General features: G+C 35.9%; 2 protein-coding genes across 3 annotated transcripts in view; one reads left to right on the forward strand and one right to left on the reverse strand.

Moving 5' to 3' along the window:
• Window positions 1-20,745, forward strand: part of Atg16 (Autophagy-related 16) — a 222,815-nt gene that overhangs the window by 57,859 nt on the left and 144,211 nt on the right. The window lies entirely within an intron of this gene.
• The window catches only part of neo (neyo), a 64,758-nt gene that overhangs the window by 32,363 nt on the left and 11,650 nt on the right, over window positions 1-20,745 (reverse strand). Inside the window, exon 2 of the mRNA XM_034972866.2 lies at window positions 4,660-4,703. The gene's annotated coding sequence lies outside the window, so the exon portion shown is untranslated. The remainder of the gene's footprint in view (window positions 1-4,659; window positions 4,704-20,745) is intronic.

A 20,745-nucleotide genomic window follows, 5' to 3' on the forward strand; every position in this document is an offset into this window, starting at 1 on the left:
CAGCTCATTTTACAAAACTAGGTAATTCGACGTTATGTGCATTTTTAATGTCATATTACATGCCGTTACTGCACTGAGACTTGTTTCTTTGAGAAATGATAAAGTCCTGCTACGGCGGTCGACATAAATTTTTCATAACTCCGTTAAGTAATTTACACACTCTACATACCATTAGGCCGCTTTAATTACTCTGCAACCTCGATCCGAATATATGTTACACGTTGTTATAAAATACTTTTCAATATCATGAACAAGTAACCGCAACTTCATCCGTGTAGATTTAGGTTTTTAGAAATCTCATGGGAATTATTTGATTTTCCGGAATGAAAAATAGCACATGTCCCTCTCCAGGTATTTAACTATACCCATAAAAAAGTCACTTAGATCCGTTGCTCCCTTGCGACGTGACTGAAGGACAAGCCAATAAACAAACACACTTTCGCATTTATATAATGGGTAGCGACAAGTAACCGTAATACAAAAAGAAATTAATTTTGCGTTTGTTTGGCATTAATTTATCTTCGTTGAACAATGACAATAAATACGCAATAGACCTATTGAACGTATTTCAGAAGCTGTGTCATTGAAAAAGAACTTTCAATGATTAATCTTGGTTACAATGAGGTTTATTAAATTAAAATAGTTGCCCCAGTTTAAAATCAGTTTACAGTAGATTTTTCAATTCCGTCAAGTACGAATGATGGCGAAAAGAAAGAAAATAAAACAAACGCGCCGTGAGTTTAACCCAGCATAGCTGAACGGTTTTTCACCTCGTTATCGGATTTTTAATTTTCCTTTTTTTTACAATAAGCATTCTTACATTTTTTAAAAGTAGAATGAAGCTAATCATTTGAAAATAATTACAAAAATTGCTTTGAACAGAAAATGAAGTCATATATTATGGGAATTATCATCATCATTATCATCAACTCATCAATGGGTTACTATTGAGTACGGGTCTCCTGTCAGAATGAGAGGGGTTTGGCCATCGTCTACCACGCTGGTCAAGTACGGATCAGCAGATTTCACACTTCTGAGAACATTATGGAGAACTCTTAGGCAGAAAAGGTTTCCTCATGGTATTTTTCTTCACCGTTAAAGCAGTGATCGTGATCCTTAATTGCTTAGTAACAGGAATAACTAGCATTTTTTTTAAAGTTCGTGTGCTTGAAAAAATAATAGTGTGTTGAAAACGCTCAAATAAAAAGTAGCTTTCTAATGAAACTATTGACTAATAAATCATTTGATTCGAAAAGACAGATAGTGAGAAATGGGAGTAGAATTTAAAACTAATTATTGTTTACTGGAGTGGTAGTTTCAATTACTGGCCAACTTAAACTAATAGTTCGCATTAGTCAAATGTTATGGCGGTGTGGTCCATTTGTTCTAAATATCTCTATGCCTAATTGCAAACGCTAATATCACTTAATAATTGCTTGTAACTAACACTCATAAAGCAAACACGGGTACTAGATTAAACAAAAATATATACCTACCTAGCAAATAAACGTAAAATATCATTTCCTGTACAAATTCATTATAAACCCAAGTTAATGAATAAATAAATAAATATTAGTTTTAATTTTATCCAAAAGTATATTATTAACAGACTAATATGAGGCTCTGCCTCTTGAGAAACTAAAAGCTGTGTTACAGGAGGCAGTGTCTTCTCCTAATATTCATGAACAAGAAAAAGCATTTACGACAAGTAAATCATCGGTACATACAAGTGGTAATTATTTATTTATATGATTATATATTATTATTAAACTAGTGCGTGTTTGTAGATTAATTATTACTATTAATTTAATTAAATGTTCTTTCGAAAAAAATTCTCGACTACCTCATAGCCACTAGCTTTGAAAATATATCAGTGAAGAATATAGTGAAGACACAGCTAAGTGGCTCAGTACGATAAAACGAGTCTATCATCAAATCGAAATAATGAATAGGTAGGCTGTCAAGTTCCCGTCGTTTTAATTAGCTTTCAAAGTGACGGCACTATAGTCATCGCAGTTTCTCATTAATCTACTTTCGCATTGTTGTCTTATAAAAATACTCAATCAAACGCGTTTATTTAAAGATCAAATAATATTACAACTTAGCCTTGAATCATTAACTTGATATGAACAGTAATTTACGATTTAACGATCATGTAAAGATATGTCATTAACCCATATTCATATTATATACTGTTATTAGCCCATTGTATTGACCATTATCTTTACTAATAATACAGTAATTTATTGCCAATTAAAAGCCTTTAAGCTAAGCCATAAAGGTAGTGACCGGCCGCCTTTTACTTGTTCTATGACTTCCACAATGATTGCTTCCCGACGCATGCCATGCGCCTCGAGGTTGATAATGTTCAGACGTTTCCTGTATTACTCGTACCGCATGCTGAACCTCTCTATTCTTAGCGGTCGCTAAATTAACATAAATTCTATTTAGATTTAAATCATTGCTGGATCTGAAGAGAGCAATCAGGAAACAATATGCCGAGTGATTGAATGCATTGGCAATCTCAGTGTGCCTTCGCCATCTAGATGCCGTCTGTGCCCACCTGTTTGCATAACGAGAAATGTCTTATTGACTCGAGCCAAAGACTATTCCTATCGGATCGTATTGACCATTTCCTTATTATAAAGCAGACTTGCTGAAATTGATAAGTAAGCCTACGCGTTCAGAATGATTTTATTTTTTCTACTGTTCAACTGTTCAAAATTTCATTTTTTTAGTGTACCTATAGTCCGCGACAGGTCTAGGTGACAATTGGAGTATGAGGCGGGAGACGCCCCGCACACCCACACGTCACCCGCGCTTGCCCGCACGCGGGGTCTGTGCAGATGTGCGGAGCGTTCTTCCCCGTTTGCCATCTCGACCTGTCGCGTACTATACATTCCTATTTGTATGTCGCCGTTAACGCCTGTCTTGATGACATACTTTTTCCGAGAAGAACTCTTTTAGTCAGCTTATTCACTTTCTAACTTCAAACAATATCAACGTTAATGTATGCAGGACATGTACAAACTTTGCATCGGCCAACTATTAGAAGTTTGTAGGTATCTGAAAGTGAGTTTATTTGTCACAGTTGCCATAATTAACGCGAAAGTTTAAATAAGTACATACATTTATTTTTCGAAATTTAAAAGTACCATTTACCTATTGCACTCACCAACTCTCTAATTTTAAACAAAACTCAACTCTAACTTTAAGTTCACTTTCTAACCTAAAACTAAGTTCAACGTTAGCGTATGCCACATGCCGAACTTGTGAAAACTTTGCATCGATTTTATCTTTCAGAAAGTAGGTATCTGAAAGTGATTATACGACTATAACGAACTTAATAGGTACGTGTAACCAATCTATGTATTTGTATACATTTTATGCTTATCAAAATTGCCTAAAGATAACAAGGTTAATATGAGAAAATTAGTATGTAAGAATAATAGAAGTCTTATAAATTTATAACTTCCGTTTACATCTGAATGTAACCAAATGTGCATATTAAGTAGATAATTAAAACATTTAAAAGATATTAGCGATGCAGAAAAAATACTTTGTATTCTTTACTGCAGGTGTAAGTGATAGCGTCTGCAAAACTGACACATGAATAGGACTGAATTCTCACATGCAGTGTCGACGAATGTTTTTTTTTTCATATTCTGAATCACTAAATACGTTAAAAGTACGAGACATTTCGCTTAATTAATATTAATAAGGTATTGATAAGTCTTGTACTACATTCGGGGAAATGTGGGTCGCGTCTCGGGGAACGGTAAAAAGTAACAGGATGACGTTTATAAACCGGTTCAAGTTTTCGGTAACCACAGAGTGGTTTCATTCATTTTTTTTGGAAAACTCTCAAGCAGTTGCGGTCACAATCTGTGTACCTACAAAGTTTAACTTTAATCTGTTAATTTTGCGAATTTGGCTTTTCATTGCGGTTGGGTTTATTCAGTTAACAGTATTAAAAGTATGGTGAAATAATATTTGTTTTGTCTATTTAGAAATGATGTTCAGAACAAGATGTTGCTCGCGACTTTGTCCACGTGGATTTAAGTTCTTTAAGAATTTGGGAACTCTTTGATTTTCCGAGACAAAAAGCATCCTATATCCTTTCTTTGGGATGCAAGCTATCTCTGTACTGTCAAAAACGGTTAAACAAAGGAACCGTGAAAAGCAGCAGATAGACGGACAAACTTTCGCATATGTAAAAGCTTATTTAAAGTTTGATGTTGTGAGTCACTAAGCACGCAATACCAGAAAGTATAACTGTATACTAAGTATGTGTTTTATATTTACACTTCGTTGACTTTTAGGTCATTATTCTTTTGAGTCATTTGAGATAATTTGACAGTGCTATTATATCATTGGATATTTTATAATAAGCATAGTTTCAAAAGAAACGCCGTAACTCCAAACACTCAAAAGCGTAACTCTTTTAATAACAACCAAACAGAATCGCCTTATGTATTAAAATAATACTAAATAATTTAACGTTTTCAGTAATGGATGAACCACTCCGAGCTGGAAACGTGTTATTTTCCATACATTTGCCTTAAGTGCTTCCTTAACGGCTAATAAGCTATAATGACATGTTATTTAAGAAGATTCACGAATATCTGTAGCAAAGAGTAAGGTGCAGGGGTTACTGACCTCGAGATCGCGCTACTCGCTGCTCCCGCTAGCCGCGGCCTGTCCTGTTGAACAAAGAAAGAACTATCGTTAATTACACGTTGCATACATAGCTTTCATCAGTGACCAGTTATAGCATTTGAATTATCGGTTTATTGACTGGAAGAAAATGATTCTACAGTTAAACTAGCCTAAACAACGGTTTATAGAGTAGCCTGAAGTTCTGTGTGGACTGGTGAATAGGGAATATTACTATTTGTGCTTGATTGAATTTAATATGTATTCGTTAAAATGATACAAAATATAACAATAATCTCTACATAATATTATTAATTAGAACCAAATCAAAACCAAACTAATATTATTACAAGTAAATTTGAAAATTTGTCTGTTAGTTTGTTCTTTTGAACTGATTTTGACGATGTTTGAAATATAAATAGCTATACTTGCTTCCCCGGGATGGACATAGGCTACTTTGTATCCCGGAAAATCAAAGTTCCCACGTGATTTTTAAAAAGTTTAGATCCACGCGGATGAAGTCGTGGACATAATCCAGTACTGTTATGAACTATTAAATTATATAATAATAACTAACTATATCAAAGGTTGAAGATTCCTATACCGCATAAACACTGGAACGGTGGCGTGGTATTGCATAAGTCATTAAAATGTAACAGATATGCACTCAAACGCACTTGTACGAGCGTCATTACGTGTAATATTGAAGATCAGACGCTGGAACGCAACGCTCCAGTGATTTACGTGTTTTTGCCAGTACGGGCACGTACGGGTAATAAACTAAAGTTGATAATTGTTAAATTTCCGTCTGAAACCAGTGATAACTCTGAATGAATTCCACTGCAATGAAAGATATTGAAAAATAAGGGAAGACATGCTACAGACACTCCAATTTTCAAATTTCCGAGGATGAGCGCGGAATTTTTTGTCGGCATTTTCACTGTACAGTTATAGCACTAACGTTACAATATGACACACAGCAAAATTCCGCTAGATTTGTCCCTGGCCTTAAATATCGCACGTGGCCGCAAGAAAAACCAGAGCCGCACGCAAAGCAATTTTCAGTACTGAAAATGCGCATTATTTCAACACCAAAAGTTTTTTATTTTTTTATTTGATGCATAACTCTTGAGACAGAGATCTATACGCACTTTGACTTTGCTTAGACTGAAGACAGAGTTTACACGAGATAGATTTATATCTCTAAAATAATCTGTCTCGTTTTTACTCCTACTTAAGTCTGAGCAAAGTTAAAGTGCTTTATAAATCTCAGCCAGTCTTCTGCACCTGGTAAGCCGGTTTCTTCTAATGTCATCTGCAATTTTTTAATTTATATACTTAAAAGCGCTTGGCCGCAATCAGGCCTGGTGGTAAGTGACGATGCAGCCTAAGGTACAGCGCGCTTGTGTAGAAGATGCCTATTCACTCTTGACTTGAAGGTACCCATACTATAATTGGAGGGGAAAACTGATGTTGTTGGAAGGGCATTTTCAGTTTTGTTACAACAAAATGCGCTTCTTGCTGCTCTTTCGTTCAACTTGAGTTTAGTAAAGTAGCTCTGTAAAAAGAATTCGGAAATTCTGTCCTGGAGCTAGACTTTACGGTCATCAAAAACGCTGTTTGCCCGTGTGACAGCCAACAGGGTCATACAAAAATGTACCAAAAATAGTAGCGAAGACTAGGCGAATAAAGATTTAGTTAAATTGATATCATTGTAGTAATAATGATTCAAATTACATTTAAATCTGTTAAAGTGGCGTTTGAAGGTAATTTTGTATGCAGCTTTCAAGCCTTCCCGAGAAAAGAATAGACTGATTTACATTTAACTGTATCACTGGACGCTATTTTCGTACGATACCTGAATCTGGAAGTTTTAGAAAGGCAACAAAATTCAAGTGATAAACTAATTTTGTATTCCGTGGTCGGTGAATTTGTGTGATGCATGGTGACAGAAAGTAGATATTATCGTGAAACAATTTAAGACACTTCTTTTATCCCTACCCATATTATAAATGTAAAAGTGTGTTTGTTTGTTGGTTTATTGGTTTGTCCTTCAATCACGTCGCAACGGATCGACGTGAGTTTTTTGCATGGTAAGTATAGTTAAAGACCTAGAAAGTGACATAGGCTATTTTGTCTCCCGGAAAATCAAAAAGTACCCACGGAATTTTTAAAAACTTAACTTAGAAGTCGTGGTCATCAGCTAGTCATTTTATAAAAATGCATAGTTAGTTTTATAGTAGAGTTTTATTTTTTTTACCATCAGGAATTTATAGGTGTAAAGGTAAAATAAATTAATAACGCGAAAGGTGGAGAGCTCACAACACCGCACATGTAAAAGTATATTCTTGCGGTTCTCCTTACTGTTTTGTTGTTCGGACAATAATCCGTACAATATCCTATTAATCCTGCCGTCTCGCACAACTACTTATTAATCCTTACATCCAGTGTGACAGCTTAAAGAATTTTTATTTCCATTGTTTCCATCCTAATTAAAATAACAAAAACCTATTTGTGTATGTCAAGTGTTATTGACAGCGCATCTTCTAATTAAAAATTACGCTTATCATTCAGCGCTCAGCTTCCTTAATCTTTTTCATTAATCAAATCACGTCTTGTAAAGCTATTGGTAATGCAACGCTATCCCACGTTCACTGAGTGATTAGTAAAAAAAATAACTGGTTTGTAATGCAGGAATACATAATCATCATTCTTCTATGTGGCTACTGAACCTTGAAATACGACGAATCCCATACAAGTTTACACAATCACAAATATGTGTTAAGTCATTTTTTCAATTTCTTATTAAAGATAATAATAAGCCTACGTGTAAAGTTTTTTTAAAGCAAAACTTCTTGTAAGTAGGAGGATGCAGCGTTCGTATTTAAAATAGCCGCCAAACAGAACTGTTATTTTGAAATTTTCTTTTATCAGTGTTTTAAAGTATCAAATAGTTAGTGTTATTGATTAAAAACTGTTTACTACTATACGATTGATAAAAAAAAATTGCAGACTCATTGAATTTCATTAGAAAATGATGCACTATTTTTTTCTTTAATATTTAAGTATTACTCACCAACTCCTTTACCCTCTGGTTACAAGGGGCTTTACTTTACATAATATCAGTATTATTCTTATAAGCAAAGTAAATTACGAAGATTTATCAGACCAACGGTAAAATATTTGACTGTTCGAAATATCGCAGCTTCGCATATATCCCGTTGGACTTAGTAAAAAATCAAAAAATCGTTGGAAATAGTAGTGTCCTATAAACTTTCAGAATGAAGATTTCGTTCGTTCTATTTCTAAGCTCTTAGCATCTTCTTTAGTTTGACGTGTAAATTGCGACGTTTACGCACTGAAGGTGTTAGAATCATGCGTCCCGCGTTAGAACGTATCACCGCCGCATCCCGACACCTGCGCGCGGTTCGGTCACGCCACCCGCGCCCCATCCGTCACTGTCACGCCGAAGCCGGGCAATATTCTCACGTGAGCAATACGAGGAAGTGTTTTTATCGCCATTACGTTAAGAAGCCATTACCGAAGACGCCTCTCATCGGCCCTTTCTATGTTCATGTGTTTTAAAGTAGTTTAATCTCGGGCTGTAAATTCGCATTAGATAACGGCTGCTGAACTAAAACATGCGTGCTAGGCTTGATTCGTACTTTTATCTCGTTGTTATCGGATGTAATTTCACTATTTCTTATAACAATTTGTATTTTGATCGTGTAGGTACTACATCAGTATTTCCTTTCCGTAGTCCTGTTCGAGTCAGACCGGTCGATAACCCGTAAATATTGACTCACTTGGAAGTATGCGCCTATATTGACTTAGCGGGAATCTTTCGCATATACTACTGTTATTAATAAATCTATAGCAACCATTACTGTATATTGTAGTCTAGAAATATTCACGGCATATGTTAAAAGGTTATTTATTGGCTAAAAGTAGGCACAAGGTCTGGCTGAAAAAATATTTTATTTCTTTTATAGCCCAGTATAGTACAGAGTCGTGATACCCAGTATAGTGGCTATGACGTCCGCCTTCTATTCGAGAGGTCGGGGGTTCGATCCCGGGCACGTACCTCTAACTTTTCGAGTTATGTGCATTATATGCGTATCACACGCTTTAACGGTGAAGGAAAACATCGTGAGGAAATGTATACTGTATGCCTGAGAGTTCTCCATAATGTTCTCAAAGGTGTGTGAAGTCTGCGAATCCGCACCTGGGAAGCGTCATGGACTATGGCGACACCCTTTTCATACTGAGATGAGACCCGTGCTCTGTAGTGTGCCAGCTATGGATCGATCATGATGATGATAATAGCAAAGTTACGTTGATGATTATGACATCTGCGACATTGTACGTCCCGGTATTTTCATGTCACTGCTACATCGCAAACTATTTGAATTCGAAACTTCCTTTTAAACAACAGAGAAATAAACCATCTGCTAGTTTAACAACACTTAGATTACAGTAATCCCTGCTGTATTTTTTAATCTTGCAATCAATAGAGATGGTTACGTTCACAATATTACATGGTGTATAAAATTTGTGCTCGGTAATGAGTAAGACAGAAGATAAAAATGTAATTTGACTTTATACAAATGCGAACCAAGTGTCCTAGTTTTAATTCTTCACTTTAGATGGGTATGTAACGTAACTATACTTCTTTGTTAGTGATATTTTACATTTTATCATTGCTTATATACTACTCTTTCATCTTTATATCTCAAAATTTGGCATTTACGAGTTGTGTCGAGGTGACTGTACTGGCTTAAAAAAGATTTAAAAAATTATGGTGACGGAAATAATTTGATTAAAATTTTTCGACCGCGGCGCGGTTTTGTGTTCTCTTTTTGCGATGCGACCTCTCTTACCACATAACCTGCTCTACACCGCAACTTCCGGTGCTATCACTACAAATAAAAAAGAAATAAACTACAAGAAAAAAAACGGAAAATCTACAAATAAGAATGTTGAAATCGATATCGACACCTTCTTTGTCGAATTAAAAAAACACTGTTGCAATTTTTGCAATGTTAGCGTATACTATTTTTCGTTAGACGTACGTTATAATATTCTCGTTACTACTTAATTCTTCTGTGAACTCCGCAAATATTTCAGAACTATTGCGTTTTGGTTGCTGAGTGAAACTTGAACATCTTTTATGCATCTTAATCAAACCGTTTCAGCTCTTGTTCAAGTCCTAGATTGTGACAATCATTATAATTCTGAGTGAATATGGAAGCGTACAAAGACGGCATTGTGCTCTCTTTAAATATTTATGAGCGCCTGTTTTCTACACATGCGGACTGATAGATACGCACGATAATTTCGACCTAACTTGATATTTAGTAGGTGTTAATTTATTTAAGACTTATAACATTTTCTGTTTTATTGTGCCATTTTTAAATAGTTACATAATTGATGTAATCGTTTGTTTGGATATTTAAAAACTGTTAAATGAGTCGTCTCTTTAAGGGAATTCTGGTTAATGTTACATAACGATAAATACTAGTACGATAGTAATCCTACTTTCTCTTAACTAGTTTCTTAAGGCCACTTCAAGAAAGTAAAACCCCGCTATGTTGGCGCTAGATGGCTCGCCCCGTGTCCTGTTGACATACAAATTGCTATGATAAATTATTCTGGGATGCTGAACCATTCTTTTATATTAGGGGTTACTGCAATTTTCACGTCAGACACCATTGAACTAAATCACCATGACGTGTCCAATAAAATGATTTTGTAAGAATTTATTAATAACTACAATAAATAAAAGTAACTGTTAAATAGAATCGGGAAAATTTCTATAAAATAACTTTTAGCAATTATTTTATTTAATAAATTCCATAACTGAATATCACGATGTAAAGGGCAGGAATGCTTATCCAGTATTTACGAAGAAGGCATAGCGACCTCAATAGTTAGTTTGCGATATGTGGAACGCGGGAACCGTAAGTACGGCTGTGGCTACTACTTATCTTTTCTGTTCTGGCCCTGCCCTTTACCCTCACAGTGCTTTCATTGGTAACTATTAGTGTTCTTGATAAACATCAAGTTTATAACGCTCACCGACTTTCTACAGTGTATAATGAAAAAGAAATGAAATATTAATTGTAAATTTAATCTTGAAAATTAGAAAAAAAAGCGGTGATAGCTTGGTGGTTAAGACCGCGGCCTCCTATTCGAGAGGACCGGGTTCGATTCTGGGCACGCACCCCTAACTTTTTGTAGTAATGTGCGTTTTAAGCAATATAGTATCACTTGCTATAATGGAGAAGGAAAACATCGCGAGGAAACCTGCATGCCTGAGAGTTCTCCATAATGTTCTCAAGTGTGAAGTGTGAAGTTTGCCGATCCGCACTTGGCCCAGCGTGCTTATGGCCTTCCTCAGACCGACTCGAAAACTCAAACCCCCAAAGTGCTATCTTTACCTTCAGAGCCAAATTTATTTCATTTCAAAGTACAACAAACAGCGAAACTTAGGAAACAGCAAGGTAAAACCGCAACATAAAATTTTGTTAACACGTATTGCCTTTGACTGTGACACACTTTTGGGATGTTCCGCTTAAGACTACGTCGACGACATCACGTTTCTCATGTTAGGAGTTGTTTATTGAAGTCATGATGTGACCTTAACATTGTGTTTTACGATTGTCTCGTCAATGGTCCGAGTACTGACATTTCAATAGAGAGGGTGAGCAGAGGTCACAGCGTGAGGCATAGCACGACACGAGATGCCGAGTCGCCAGCAGTCTTGACAACGCCACTGGTAACACTATCACTATCAGTTCTGAAGTTATGTTTCAAACATTCTACTATGTTACGTCCAAAGCCCTCTTGACTTGCGGAGTCAAGAACAAGAGTTATCTAACCTGACCGCACGTGGCTTTCCTACAACTACAAGTGTAACGTTTAAATACGGCTGTATTTCACGTCCTGACCACTAAAACGAACGATTAGCTATATTTAACTCATTCGTATGCCTGCTTACATTTCTGGAATTGCTAGCGGAAGCTTATCGGCGTTGGTGTTGACTTAAATTTGCATCTAGTATTTTCTAGTCGTTACTTGGATTGTAGGTACTCACGATTTAACGCTGGTATTAATGCATTATTCAGAGAGCTTTTCATTAGACTGTCGCTATCGGTGCGGGGAATCGCGCTCTCGTTAAAATGTACGGATGGCATGACGACTGCTCGTATTGGGCACATTGGCTCGCGAGCATATAACCCTAAAATTAAAATTCTTGTCTCCTATTTGCATATTGCAGTTCCATGTGTTTTACTGCCGTTCTTCGCAATTACCAACCTGAATATTTTATGCTCTATGCTTTCCAAAGTGCTTTGTCTTTCAATAGCTAGGCTTCTACCTACTGTTAAGCCATACATTTTAAGAGGCAGTAAAACAGTGTTCGCCGTAAAATCTAACCGTATCATTAGCACAAGACAAATTTATGCTTTGGATGTCTATTATTAATAACTATAAATTAAACTAATAAATGTACCTAAATGCTAAATATATCTTGTCCAATAAGCTGTACCTAACTCCAGACTCTACTAGAAAAGTTCCAGGAAACAGTATTTTAATGTCTGCTTTAATCTTCTTCTTAATTTTATATTGTAAACTAGCTTATGCTCGCGACTTCGCCCGCGTGGACTGCACAAATTTGAAATCCCTATTTCACATTGTTAGGGGTTGAATTTTCAAAAATCCTTTCTTAGCGGATGCCTACGTCGTAACAGCTATCTGCATGCCAAATTTCAGCCCGATCCGTCCAGTAGTTTGAGCTGTGCATTAATAGATCAGTCAGTCAGTCACCTTTTCCTTTTATATATTTAGATTAGCTGCCTTTATTTTTGAATCTCAATTTTTTCAAATGATGATGATTCTTAAGCATTGGCCTAAACTTTCCTAATTACCATCTAACTACACCTTGTAAATCTGTAACACGTTGTGATTGTTAATAAGTAGGTAAGTAGTAACAAAAGCCCACGTGCTATTATTTCTTTACATTTGTACTATCACTTTCCATCGTGCTTATTATTAAGGGATAGCTAGATGTAAATATCAATAGTATTAACAAAATAAATGATAAGTTGATATTAGTGATTTTAAATCTTTTTTATTTGTATGCCTTAGGTCCTAGCGACTCGCCTTGACTTTATAGGTAGGTATACTTACTTAATACATACAAAGCCTATGTCCATTCCATCGGAAATAATGTAGGCACCATTCAAAGGTGAAAGAATTTTTCAAGTACGTGCAGTTGTTCTGATTCCGAAGCTTCACATACAAATGCAAAAATTCGCACTCTTTCTTTATAATATCGTTTTTAGGGGAACTTGATTATCTAAAGAGGTCCATTACAGACCTTGTTTTGAGTGAACCAGTTCAAGAAACTTGTGCGGTACGGTCAGAAGACCGGACAGGTTTATCAACACAGGCGACCTCGCGGATACGGTTTACTTTCTACATTAATGAGTACGCAGTACGTACGCACATCTCGTTCAGAGTGGCCTAATTTACAAATGTGTATCAAATCAGGAACTTTAATTTATCGGCAAGTGAAAGTATTTTGTTATTTTTTTCCAATCTGGGCCAGATTTCAAAATGATGAAAAAACTTGATAAAAGGTCTTAAACCAAATTCATTAACGTTTATTGAAATAAACTATTTGTAAAACGTATTAAAGATGGAAACTTTATTTAAATGTCTTATGAATCGATCTAAATAAATTATACGATGCACTCGTTTCGCCCTACCATTTAAGATGAGAGGGCGTATGGTTTAATTATTGAATACATTTCTAATTAATGGAAGGACTAGTATTAATGTAATGGTTGAAGCCCGTGGGCTAGAGCGGTCGCAGGACTAACGCACGCATGTGCTGAGTGCTCCTATCTTGATTCAAAACGACATTCGCTTAAAATGTATAAACCCACGCCCCAAAGCCCTCATGTCATCTATTGGCCACTCTATGCATTTCATTATCGTAAATACATGCATTAAGACGTTTATATCTTTCGGCAATGACTATTGAAGATCATAATTTGGAATTACATTGTAAAATGCAATCACGACACCGATTGAACGATGCCTCGTTGTCATTTATAGCATGCCGTTAAAGCTTTCTCTATATCTCTATATTTTACTAGCTTATCCCCACGACTTCGCCTGCGTAGACTTCCAAATTTAAACCCCTATAACCTTACGAAATAGAATTTCAAACCCCAATTTTACCCTCTTAGGGGTTGAATTTTCCTATTAATTAATTAATTGAAGCCTATTTATCCTAATATTTTAGTTAAATTTCATAATGCTGACACTTTTCGCAACCGTATTATGCACTTGCCAAAAAGTGACAGCATAAGATTAACTAAATCGGTAGAACTGTCCTTGTGCAAGGGGGCCTTATAGTTATACTGGTACAAGTCCGATGGATAATCCGGATGAATAGCGATCGACATTTTCACACAGTTCACTGATCTTAGTGCACTGCGACACTAATGTAAACAATGAGTTATACTGACCGGGTTAACCTTGAATGGCAAATGTGCGTGGAGTTTCGCTGAGGAAAAATATGCCATTGATGCAAGCGGCGTGCGTGCGCTGGATAACGGTCATACAAACCGAATAAGTGGTTTAACATCGTACGTGGAATGATAATGTTTAGTCTAGTTGACACGCGATTCTCCGGATGTTTCACTATCTGACGCATTTCATGGTCCCACTTTCTAACCTTCGTCTTTACATCGCAAAGAAAAGTTTCTGGTTAGCTTTAATATTCTTTTGTTGTTAATTTTTTATCAAAAAAATAAAATCGTCCTGATATTAAACGCTTAGACGCTACGCAACCAGAAACTGATGTTTTATCTCTTCAAATGGTCCGACAGAGACAGATAAAAACACATTGAGAACAGAAAATCACGCCGCAGGCCTTCGCGACCAAGCAGTATCATCGAGACTACCTACCAACATTGTGATTACAATCACGTAAAATACATCTACAGGAAGTACTTTATCCTCCAACTTGCCCTTTTATTCCCTTCGTGCAACATTAAAAACTTGTAGTTACATCGGCATGAGGAAAGTGCACTTACCAGTTGCCGAGATCGATCCTGTCTTATAATGAAAAGAGGAAAGATTGGTTCTTGCAAAGTCCATGTTTATATATTGTGTGGATTTGAAGTTCCCTTTCGAGATATGTCAGATGCTTTCTCCGTTGCGACTAAGACTTAGGCACTCTTCCTTTCTACCTCGCAAGTGGATACGATACTTAACTCTTAATAATGACTACAGTTTAACAAACATAAGTAAAGTAAGTACGATATAAGAAAATTTTTAGTACTTCTCAATAAAATAAAAGTTTAACTCGTCAAGAAAGTGTTTGTTCTAGATTATAAAATACTAGATGATATTCAAGACAACGTCCGTCGATTTAGGTTATCAAAAATCCAGTGGGAACTTTTTGATTTTTCAGGATAAAAGTAGCCTATGTGCAAGCTTTTTGCTACCCCTGAAAATCGGTTAACGAACGGAGCTTAAAAAGATAACAGACAGGCAGACACACGCATTTATGATCAGCATGGATTTTTAGTTCGTAATTTAATTCAATTACCACTTGTTAAGAAAAATCGTCAAGTTGGTAAAGATAGAGTCACCTAAGCGGAGATGGTGTAAATACAAAAAAGTAGTTAAATATCTCATAGTTTGTAGCAAGTGGATTATTTTTTAGTTTCTTTAACGTAGAGGGTTATGTAATACTCGTGAGCGTAGACAGAGTAACCGTACGTATTACAATAATAACTCTGAACCTCCCCCTTCCCATTATTCGTGCACTTTCTGTTGCACTTACACGGAAATCTATACAAATAAAAAACTCCGAGGTATATGTCTGTGATTTCAAACACTGCTTTTTTCATCTGGATGTCTGTTGGTCCGCTAGTCTCTCAAACTTTCATGACAAAATAATTTTCTACTACATGTGTTTTTTATGCCGGCTATATAATAACAATATTTAAATGCTTTGTAATTACTAAACAAATTCTCATTTTTTTTTTGTAGTTAATAAAGAATAATCTAACATAAATAGAAACAAATGATTTCGTGATGCAATGTTACCATGGTTATGATTTGCATAATTAATGAAGATGCGCTGAACTCTTGGTAAGTAATAGGTAGATGCAAGTGATAGCGGGGCACGATAAAACGGATACTAGACATAATAGATACAGATCTCTCTTATATATGTGTAGTGTTTATTAAATATATTTTTAAAAGGCAGCCTTATTTTAATTGACATGAATAATTAATTACCTGTAAATGTGAGATCATTTCATAACATTAAAGCAAATTAGGTATTACCTATAATAGAGTTGTTTGAAACAAAAATCGTTTTCTATGAAGCTGACAGAATTGCACTGGACATCAAGTTGTAAGCAAATACGAGTGCAGTCCGCCAAAAAAGTTTGTTTGGAATGTTCCATCTTGTAGGTACTTGTAGAGGTCGTTGATTCATAATATGTTAACAAACATACTCGTCGGACTCAGAAATCACTCATGTCCGCAAATGTATTACAGGCCGAAGACAACTCGTCCTGTATGTGGATGGTTCCTGCTTGTACGTGAACCGTATTTATTGTAATTACCTCTCGGTCGCTGACTGCATTGCATCGATGAGGTGACTGAGCCAGACAAGTCGCTCGCGGTTGTAATGCTTTTTTACATTCAATTATGCTTAGACGCACTTCGTATCGATGCATTTGATTGTTGTACGTGATTTGATTTTTATTTTATTTACTGTGAAGCAGCTGGCTAAGTCTCTGGCTCTTATTTCCATGTTCTGATAGCTGATGTCAGGTGAGCAATATTTTTTATTTGTGATCTATCTGATATTCGTTAAACATAGTTCAGTTCGGAAAACCGATAGACGTTGGGGTCCCAAAGTGCTGGAATGGCGACCTCGCACTGGAAGGCGCAGCGTTGGAAGACCCTCCACTAGGTGGACGGACGACATCAGACAAAGTTGAAATTAAAGACAATTCGTATATAAATCTATATATATAAAAGGAAAAGGTGACTGACTGACTGATCTATCAACGCACAGCTCAGACTACTGGTCGGATCGCGCTGAAATTCGGCATGCAGATTATAACGTAGACGTCCGCTAAGGAAGGATTCTTCAAAATTCATTCCCTGAAGGGGTAAAATAGGGGTTTGAAGTTTGTATGAAAGTCTGTCAGTTTTGAAGTGTCTATAAAGTAGTTTTGTAGTTAATATTTTTGCAATTAGCAGTATGACATATTTTATTAAGCTCATAACATATTAAAATCTCATAGTTAAAGATCAACCCTAAGGGTATAAAATAGGGGTTTAAAATTTGTGTAGTCCACGCGGACGAAGTCGCGGGCATAAGCTAGTCCCCAATAATTTTATAAATGCAAAAGTGTGTATGTCTGTTATCTTTTCAGATCTTATCCGTTTAACCGAGATCCATGCATCCTGGAGAAGGGCATAGACTACTTTTTATCCCGGAAAATCAAAGAGTTCGTTACCACTGGATATTCATAAATCCACGCGGACAAAGTCACGAGCATCATCTAGTTGTAAATATTCAACCCAAACTGTAGTAGGTATCTATGCCTAGCTATAAATTACGTTAAGTAATAAATTGCTTGTCCTATTCAAACCGACTATCTACAAGATTAGGTGCGTGTAATTAAATTCGACGTAAAAGAGAGTCAGCAAATTGCTTTTCTCAATATTTGATTAACTATTTCCGAAAACATAAATCTTCGTAGCTATCCAACTTAATATCAATTCATCAGTAACTCAATAAAGAAAACGGCACTTAGGTGAGCTTTAAGCACGCGAACAGCAGTAAAATATTATTATAGACTAAGCTAAAGCCATTTACGCTACCAGCGCTATCTAAATGCATTGATTTTAGTGGCACGCTAATAGTTTTTCGATTAACCCTTGCGATTAGTGAGTAAATCCGTTTGGTCCAGTGGCAGTATCGCGCGAGGAATCGTAACTTCTTCCCACATAATTGGCGTGTGGGCTGGCGTTATCCCGATCGCCGCCCACCGACGTGGGGACGCCTGATTAGATAGATAGGCCCTGCCCGCGACCTGTTGACACCTCCCAACGCACTATCTAAATCATCTACACACACAACACTTTAGTGTCCTAATAAATACCACTATTGCTGTTAGTCATCCCAATATACCTACCACGGGACATAAAATAATTAGCACCCTACACCGTAGTAAATGGAAGTTGGAAAACCTACTAAGTTAACATTGATTTTTTTGAATATTTATTACATAACATATACTTATTTATCACACACACGTGGGGATGCCAAGGTGCTAAAATTGCGACCTCGTACCGGAAAGCGCGGTACCAGACCTTCCATTAGGTGGACAGACGATATCAAACGAGTCGCAGGGAGCTTCTGGATTCAGATAGCGCAAGAGACCTATGTCCAGCTGTGGACGTCTATCGGTTGACGATGATGACGAAATTATTTCTACCTTAAAATAAAATAAAAATAAAAATCTTTTTTATTCAAGTAAACTTTCACAAGTGCTTTCGAATCGTCGGATGCATCTACTCATCACTGTTAAGTATTTACTGTACTCTTGCAAAATATAGCATATACCTATCTTCCTACCTTATTTAAATCTTCCCAATTGAATAATTTATTAGTACGTTATTAAATGTTTTATTGCTATTTTGTGAATACCTTAAAATATTTCACTAGGGATACTCATTAGTGTTTTCTGCTTGTCGTTAATTTTACAGTTATTAACACTTTTAAACTTAATTTTACAGGCATTACTCAATAGTCACGCACGGCAAACGTCCGTAGATTATCATCAGTAAAGAGGTATTAGGTGCCCTTGATGGCCTCTACGGATTGAACACGTCTGAGACAACATCTGAGGAGAGCTGCAGTTCATTAGTGATGAGAAATAGCAGTAGCTTGTTACGCAAAATGAGGCGCGGGTTCTTCATTAATTGCGTATTGTTCCTGCAGCGCGCACTGATCGCCTCACATCTCTGATAGTATCGGAGCAATCTCAGAAAGTACTTATTTCCGCCCATGTGACTAGGCGCTTGTAAGAACTTATATACCCACAGCTAAATTAATCGATAACATTGATGATAGCTAGCCTGCCGCGTTCAAGCCGTCAAGATGAATGAAATGAAATGAAATGTTTTTTTTTTTAAGATAAACACAGATAATTATCTTTAAGGTTGTAAAGTTGATTTAAGACTAATTCCGTCTAGTATTCTATTTATATTGGTTTGAATTTCCGTTTCTAATAAATCTCCGTTTTATATTTAGGTACTTATATAATATGTCGTGCCTAATATGAAGCAATTTAAATACAGTTAAAGTAGGAATAGGTAAACGTAGAACTAAGACATATTTCATGCGTCTTCGTAACTACCCAAGAAACGATTGTGATTTGTATTTCCTTTAAGAATTACGTAATTCGTTCTTTCTAAGAACTTCCCAGTAATTTAGTCTGTGTGCGGCCTCTCAAACCATTTCTGAAATTATTCTAGTCTTACACTTTCTCGTTAGTGCAGCTAACGCCTTAAGGTTTGTAGCTAAACCACGTAAATATTCAATATTACCTATTTGTTGAAAATGTTAAACACATACATTACTGGTACCCGACAGCTATTGTGTTGCGTTAGATAAAGTAACTTCTATGAAATCATCAGAACCTGAAATAACCTCCGTTACACCTTTTAAAATTTAAAAAATATAGGTATAGCTTAAATATTGCGATTACTGATTTCGTTGTGAATTAAACTGAAAGTGACAGGTTGTTATGTTACGTATATAAAGTCTTGCTTACTACTTTATCAGTACCCATATTATAAATGGGAAAGTGTTTGTTTGTTTGTTGGTTTGTACTTCAATCACGTCGCAACGGAGCAACGGTTCGCCGTCATTTTTTGCATGGCATTAAAGATCTGGAGAGTGACATAGGCTACTTTTTATCCCGGAAAATCAAAGATCGAGTTCCCACGGGATTTTTAAAAAACCTAATTCCATGCGGACGAAGTCGCGGGCATCAGCTAGTCAAATAATAAAATAGCTTTATCTTAATTGTAATGAAAATATTTATCACTGAGCGATACAGGTAATAAATTTAAACGATACGTTACAGCCTTAGCTAAAAATATAACAACATTTGTCAGGAGCCAAGAGAAGCGATATACGCGCACCCGACGGCGAAGCTGCTTTAATGGTGTGATAAGCCTAAGCATTTGTTAGATACTCGATAGAAAGAGACTGCACCTGTTGTAGAATCAATCCGCCACATTTTTTATTTTTTTATTTTTATTTTTTTTAAACTATCAAATATTGAACATTTTACAAATACTTTTAACACAACAAAAAAACCACTAAGGTTTAGTATGTTGCTTATCATTCCGTCCATTAATCGATTTTGGGTATAGTGCTTCCATAAATAATATATACATTATGTATAGAAGCACTAGCACTAGGGAGCGTTACATGATAATAATTTGTTATATTTAATTTTTCAAAAATGGGAATTGTTAATATTTGTTTTGAAAGTATGATTTTAACTTGTGTTTAAAGTTAAATTCGGTTAGTCCTGACCTAAAAGTATTATCTAAACTATTTATTAGGCGAGGGATCATGTACGCGCTGGTGCGCTCACCATATTTATTTTTTGCAGAGATGGTAACTAGTTTTTTTTGAGTTACTTTGCGTGTCTGAATTTTGTTAATAACTTCCTTTTGCATGGCTAAATTAAAAAATTGTTCTTTTAGGATCGTAAGTTGAACTTTGTCATAAATATTAATCTCTTTACAATACTTAAATATAAGATTTTCATTATTTTTTGCAAGTAGTTTAATATTTAGAGGAACAATGGTTTTTAAAATCCTTAGTTGCAACTGATAAACATGTTGTAAGTGCGACTTGTCGGTTCGACCATAGCTACTCAACCCATAAGCAATTATGGAGTCGGCAAGAGCATTGTACAGCATCAATTTGACTTTAAAATTTAACCTCCTTCTAATTAT

Source organism: Maniola hyperantus, chromosome 10 (assembly GCF_902806685.2).
Source record: "Maniola hyperantus chromosome 10, iAphHyp1.2, whole genome shotgun sequence".
NCBI lineage: Eukaryota > Metazoa > Arthropoda > Insecta > Lepidoptera > Nymphalidae > Maniola > Maniola hyperantus.